Source organism: Triticum urartu, chromosome 4, assembly GCF_003073215.2.
Source record: "Triticum urartu cultivar G1812 chromosome 4, Tu2.1, whole genome shotgun sequence".
Taxonomy (NCBI): Eukaryota; Viridiplantae; Streptophyta; class Magnoliopsida; order Poales; family Poaceae; genus Triticum; species Triticum urartu.
Window position 1 is genome coordinate 213,996,686 of NC_053025.1, and position 7,275 is coordinate 214,003,960.

Below are 7,275 nucleotides of genomic sequence, written 5' to 3' on the forward strand. Positions count from 1 at the left end.
AGGCAAGGCATCCGGCCTCGATCCGAGGCGACGTGCGCGAGGATCCGGTGATCGACAGGATCTCGCCCGTAGCAGATGGGCGACCTTTCCTCTTTGCCTTCACCGTTGCTGGTTCGCCTCTGCCTCCGACCTCGGCGCGTCCCCTCCTCCCGCTCGCCTCCCCTCCCCCAAGAACGAGGAGGAGCAGCCGGTGCCCCCTCCCCCGAGCTCGCCAACGGCGCTGTTCTCCGGCGTAAGCTTGCTGATATTGCTCCTCCTCTCCTCTGTCCGCGGCTTCCCCGAGCAGTAAGGTATCTCACCTCTCATCTCCTGTCCTCTGTTATATTCCTGATTCCTTTGATGATTTGGATGGTGTCTCACCAATATGTTGATTGTGATGATCCAACACTTCAAGATTTGAGTAAAGAAATAAAGAATACTTTAATGTCGGATTGTTATACAAGTTTGAAATTTGTTTCAATTACTCAAAGGTTCTTTGCGTGTTGTAAATTAAATCTGCTAGCTGATCATGTAGCTTTTGCATCCTGAATACAATCTCACCACGTCACCAAGTATATTATTTGACACCTTTTGTTTTTTCACTGGATTTCTGTAATAGCAGAGACCTAATTCAACAGGTCGCTTGGTGAACGGAGAGGGGCTGCAGGGGGATGAGCCAGGCAATTTCAAATCTTGGGAGTGCAAGGTTTGTTCATCTGACTCATCCCTGGTCCAGTACAGTTCTTTAGCATTAGATGGCAATTGATTGTCTTCTTGCGGTTTGCTAATTGCAGAACAATATGTCGTCGTAAAAGAAGAGAGTTTTGATTTTAATCTACCCATGTCCTGTTGCCAACTATTATCATGATCGTACCTTAGTTCATGCATTTATCTATTATCTAGGTATTTGAAAAGATTTTCATGTTCAAGTGGGCTTCTTTAGATGTGTTGATGGCAGTTAGATTTCTATTTGCTGCAGCGGCATGCATGTTATCTCCCTGTTGGCCGTGCATAACCAAATGTAAGTAATCCTTATTTCTTTACTATTAAACATCATTGGAAGTATGTCTTCTATCTATAAGCCTAAAAGATCACTATTTGCGTAGTTCAGTGGTAAACAATAGTACTATGTCTTAGAAGAATTTTTTATATATAAGTACATTTTTTAACCGCGGGCATAGGCAGATTGCGGTTTAAATTGTAAAACTTAATTTGGAATAAGTATGAACTAAACACGATGCTATATACGCAAGGGTTTCTTAATGCTCTGTCATGCTCTTTTGCACAGTTTTTCTAAATGGATGTGATGCTCCATCAGCTTCCACATACGGCATTTGGAAAAGTTGTTAATGGTGGAAAAAATGATGTGGACAATTATTAAGACACAACTGAGATGCAAAATCATACTGATGGTTAGTATTTCCTTGGTATCAACGTCAGTACTTATGTAGCAAATACTTTTATCTTCGTCATTGCAGCTCGTATAACCATACATTCCTTTCTCGGCAGCTCCTCAGAGAAGACGAATTCATTGTTTCAGAAGGAAGTGAGCCCCCTTAGATTTCCTACATTCTTGAACACGCAATCTGCAAAATCATCTGCACGTTTTGTCTTTTCTTTTTTGCACAAGGTATTTGGTCTTAGTTTATTATGTAGATTCCACAAGTTAATGTTCTTTGTGATTGGACGTGTACCTACATACGGTTATTTAGTTTCAGAGATAAATTGCATCTTGCTCGGATTCTTTTATTGCAGATGAACATCAAAATAAATTTGCCATTTTAAAGGATGGAGTTCGAGCAATTTTTTTACCAATCTGGGCATTTTTTTCTTCAGAATTTTACTACAAACCTTGCTTTATTTGTACAAATGGTGAGCACACTGACATCGATTGGTACGTTTGGGGATGGTTTTGTAGGTCACAATCCTTAATGTGATATTGTCTTTTGAAATTGTTGCCTTGCCTAAATTTGTCTTTTGTCATCCATTAGTTGGCATACTGTACTATGTCTTCCTACCACTTCGTTCTATAGAATTATAGAACCCAACTTTTCAAGCCTTTGACTTGTTTTCACTCTGCAATTCATCGATTCTGTTCACTCTGCAGTTTAGGGTGTATTTTTGACAAAATATTGACATTTTCTATCCGGCTCTTTATTCAACCATCCTTATATTGTGATGCCGTGCTATATAGAGTTACCTGATATAAAGTTTTTCAATGTGTATACCCATGCTAGAAACAAGTTTGTTCTTTTAAGGGTTCATAGGCTATCAATTATTATGATTTACATTCTACATTTCTTTAGTAAATGGTATTCATCCATGTGATTCTTTATGCCAATTTTGAGGCTGCCAGGCTAGATATCGAAAAAATAGTTGTTCTTGGGAGTGACAAGATGCCATGTTTAGTAGTTGGACTTCGGCCATGATATTGTCTTCTCGATTGCTAACATAGGAGCACAATACAAGTTGATGGAGAGAAATACTATTTGCACAACTGATAATGTATCGAAGTGGTACACCTAGATGATAAATCTCCATATGCGGCGATGTTCGTAGATATTAAAAAGGAAATTTTGCTAGCTGGAGGAAATTCTTCTAATTGAATATGGTATATACATAGTTTAGTTGCTATAATTTTGTGCTGCTTGTTCCATCTTGGAAGGCAAATTGTCCAATTGCAGGCTGATTAAGTTGTAGCCTGACTAACCCTGCATTGGCTCTCCATGTTGTTTGGCACAAATGATTGTAAGTTGTAGCCAGACTAACCCTGCATTGGCTCTCCATGTTGTTTGGCACAAATGATTGTGAAACATCACCATGGTCGTGAAAAGCTGAACTGGTGATCTCAAGAGAGAAATATCTCAAGAGAGAAATTCAATGTAGCTAAATTACAGATTTTTCTATTGCCTATTAGCCTCATCCTACAGGAAAAGCTGAATTGCCAGTGCTTATACTCATGTATTACATTAACAGTCTCCTAAGTATGCCTACTTTGTGTTTCTGTATAACTACCAAATCATAAAGAACACGTTTTAATGCTCTATTATTGTAGTCTATATAAACTGCCCCTCTATAGGGCTGAATTATCCAAGGTTATGGCAATGCATTGCCCACTGTTATGATGTGTATGCGTTGCGCTTTCAATGATGCAGCTTCTTACAATTTTAGGGGAAATCATCTATGATGCTGCCTTGATAATGATCAATTACAAAAAGGAATATCCAGCAACGTCTCAAACTCCCGTCCAATCCCCTCTCACAAGAGACCTAAAGTTGAGCCAAATTCAAATAAGCCCCAAGTTTAACAAACTCAGTCCTTTCACACCACTGCGCTACTTGAATCTTTTATAGTCGTTTAATATATAGGCACTTTATACAAATGTAACTTCAATGCTTTTCCGCCACTATGTTTTATGACAATATATGTATAGAAATTCTATCATTCCATCGGAAAAATAGAAGGGCACAGCAACGCGTGCCATCGATGATCTAGTTTAGTTTCTATAGTAAGTACTCTCTTAGTTGGTTGGATGAGCCTCCTGACTATTTGATGAAGGAGCTCGTGGACAATGTAAACGTTATTTCTACTCAATAAATCTAGCCATGATGGCCTTTCCTCAAAAAAATTCCGGATAGTGATAATAGATCATGCTTTGCAACGAAAGAAAAACTTATCCTTGTACGCCCATTAAGAAACAATATAACGAAATGACCTACGAGCCTCCACGACGCTTCATCGTTGTTGACCGTCACATTACATAGATCGCAAGCCGTTTCTTGGGCTACTAGCCACTGCTCCACAAAACCATCTATGTTTGCGGTGGTTGATTGGGCGAGCACATCGGGCCCGTTTACATGTTCGAGTCCACATCTCCGGTCGTCCCTATGTCTCTATCTTTCCTCTATCCTTCGACCATGGATGTCGTCTTGTCCTCTCCTCTGCCAGCAGCGCTAAGCAGTCATGAGAAACAAATTCAAAAAATTCCATCGGTGACTGATGGGGAGTGAAGACGAAACCAGGTAGCGAGCGACAGATCCGCCTGTGTGTGGATCTGTGGCGGACTGATGAGATGGGGGATGCTGCGCGACATTGTTTTCGTGGGCACCCTATGAAGCTATTCCACTGCATGGCGTCGCGGCAAGTGTGGGAGGATAGTGACAGGAAGCGAGAGTTGTTTATTAGTGACCACGTCAGGGGCTTCATGCTGGTGGCGGTGGCAGGGGAGTTGGGATGGCGGTTCGCCTAGAGCTGAACAGAGAAGAGAGGTCGGGCCTCCGGGTGACACTTCCTCTCCGGCCATCTCCAACCGCCTCGGAGCCTCCACGCCACTTCCTGCTTCCATCACTTCTTTGTACTGGGCGAAGGGAGGATGCAGATGAGATGAGGAGCACCCAATATGATAGGAAGGCATAAGTCAAACATGGATGTGCTTGAGACTTGCGAGTGGTGAAGCTAAGTGTGAGTGCCAACTACCAGGATGTATGCTTGCATGGCTTCCGATGGCTTTGCACTATACACCCTTTTAGTAGCAGGTTCAAACCCTCTTCAGTCTTTTTACTTATTGTCCATCACAAATGATTGTTCTATTAAAAATATATACCATTTGTACTAACCAATATGGCAATCCAAGCTGGTTGAAGCGAGAAATTTTTGTGCATACTACTGTCTATGGAAAAGAACGAGGTGCCTTTCTGTTAGCAACCGAACATTATATCATATGTCCAAATGCTATAACAAACAAAAATATAGTGACCACGAGGAACAGGGTGAGATCAAAATAAGGAAATATTAGGCAGAGATGATACTATTTAAGGTACTGATTGTCAGTCTAAATATTAAAATTCAAAGTACATGAATAAGTGGGAAAAAAGTCCTAATGCAAGGAATAAGTGGAAATTAAGGCCTATCATTGGAAGTGTTACCTGAACAAAACATGGAGCAATTCTGGCAACATCGTCGCCATGCGAGATTATTTTTTTTCTTTTTTGGTAGACAATGGATGATGGGCAAAAGGATTATTGTATGATCTGGTACAAATTTAAGTATGTTGATTTTAAGGCAGCTGCTACAAATCAATCGGATGATTTCTCTAAGCAGCGCCATGGTCGACCCATCGCGGTCGTCGTCGCAACGTCGACGAAGCTCCATTGCGGCGCCGGAGTTGCAACGCCATGGCCGCCGATCATGGTCGTCATCGCAATGCCGACGACGCTCTGCAGCACCGGCGGGCGTGCGTGATGCTCCATCGCAATGTGGGCGGCCATGCACGTGTTGGGAAACATGGTAGAAAACAAAAAAAAATCATCCTACGAACACCCAGGAACAATATGATGATGCATAACGGGTCGTGATCAATGATCATTACCGACTCCAGGAGTGCATCGGAAGTAGATGAGTCCGTGTAGATCATACTTGAAGTCCCTCGAACATTGATGACAATCCCACGAACTGCCCACGAATGACCCCTCGAACAGAAAACCGAAAGCACGACCTCTCTACTGTTGGGAAATGTAGCATGCAATTTCAAAAAAAAAAAAATCCTACGCTCACACAAGATCTATCTAGGAGATGCATAGCAACGAGAGGGGGAGAGTGTGTCTACGTACCCTCGTAGACCGAAAGCGGAAGCATTTGACAACGCGGTTGATGTAGTCGAACTTCTTCTCGATCCGACCGATCAAGCACCGAACGTACGACACCTCCAAGTTCTGCACACGTTCAGCTCGATGACGTCCCTCGAACTCTTGATCCAGCAAAGTGTCGAGGGAGAGTTCCATAAGCACGACGGCGTGGTGACGATGATAATGAAGTGATCCATGTAGGGGTTCGCCTAAGCACTACGTGAATATGACCGGAGGCGTAAACTGTGGAGGGGGCACCGCACACGGCTAACAATGTTTGTTGTGTGTTCTAGGCGCCCCCTCCCCACATATATATAGGTGGGAGGGGGAGGGGGACAGACATGGGGCGCCCCAAGTAGGAGGAATCCTACTTGGGGGCCTTGTCCAATCCCCCCTTACCATCTTTTCCAGAGAGGGAAGGAAAGGGGAGAGAGGAGGGAAGAAAGGGGGGCGAATTGCCTCCCCTTCCTTCTCGCTTCCCCTTTTCATTTCCCCTTCCTATTCGGCCAGCAAGGGGGGGCGCAGTAGCCCATGTTGGCTGCCGTGTTTCCCCTCTTGGCTCAATAGGCCCATATAGTTTGCCGGGGGTAGCTCGGAACCCCTTCCGGTGACACGATATGTACCCGGTACCCCCGGAACACTTTCGGTGTCCAAATACTATCATCCTATATATGAATCTTTACCTTTCGACCATTTCAAGACTCCTTGTCATGTCCGTGATCTCATCCGGGACCCCGAACAACATTCGGTCACCAAATCACATAACTCATATAATACAAATTGTCATCGAACGTTAAGCATGCGGACCCTATAGGTTCGAGAACTATGTAGACATGACTGAGACACTTCTCCGGTCAATAACCAATAACGGGACCTGGATTCTCATATTGGCTGCCACATATTCTACGAAGATCTTTATCGGTCAAACCGTTATGAAAACATAGGTTATTCCCTTTTGTAACACCCCGGATGTGATTTACCCAATATGTAATCCAACTCTTGCCGTTTCCGGCGTTTGTTGTAACACCCCGGATGTGATTTACCCAATATGTATTCCAACTCTTGCCGTTTCCGGCGTTAAGTTATTTTATTTTCTCGGGTTCGGGTTTTTGTCTCCGTGTGTGTTATCGTTGTCATGCATCTCATATCATGTCATCATGTGCATTGCATTTGCATACGTGTTCATCTCATGCATTCGAGCATTTTCCCCGTTGTCCGTTTTGCATTCCGGCGCTTCGTTCTCCTCCGGTGGTCATTTCTACCTTTCTTCATGTGTGGGGGATTAAACATTTCCGGATTGGACCGAGACTTGCCAAGCGGCCTTGGTTTACTACCGGTAGACCGCCTGTCAAGTTTCGTACCATTTGGACTTCGTTTGATGCTCCAACGGTTAACCGAGGGACCGAGAAGGCCTCGTGTGTGTTGCAGCCCAACACCCCTCCAATTTTGGCCCAAAACCCACCAAAACCTCTCCATCATCTCGGTCGATTCGATCACGATCGCGTGGCCGAAAACCGCACCTCATTTGGACTCTAGCTCCCTCTATGCTATAAATAGGTCCTCCCGAATTGTCTCTGTCCCAACCCTAGTCCTCGCCCGCCGCCACGGACACGTCGGGCCGCCGCGGCAGTTTCCGCCACCGCCTGCTGCCAATCAGGTGCGCCCTGGCGGC

At 44.0% G+C, this 7,275-nt stretch overlaps 1 long non-coding RNA gene across 4 annotated transcripts; it reads left to right on the top strand.

The window, feature by feature from the left end:
- Positions 1-6: 6 nt before the first annotated feature.
- LOC125551324 lies at positions 7-1,782 on the top strand. Of its 4 annotated transcripts, none has more exons than XR_007302434.1 (5): positions 7-290; positions 602-685; positions 774-1,000; positions 1,268-1,391; positions 1,489-1,782. It is a non-coding gene; the product is annotated as an uncharacterized LOC125551324 (long non-coding RNA). The 4 variants fall into 4 exon arrangements; XR_007302432.1 differs by having other exon boundaries at positions 883-1,000; XR_007302430.1 differs by having other exon boundaries at positions 959-1,000.
- Positions 1,783-7,275: the final 5,493 nt, after the last annotated feature.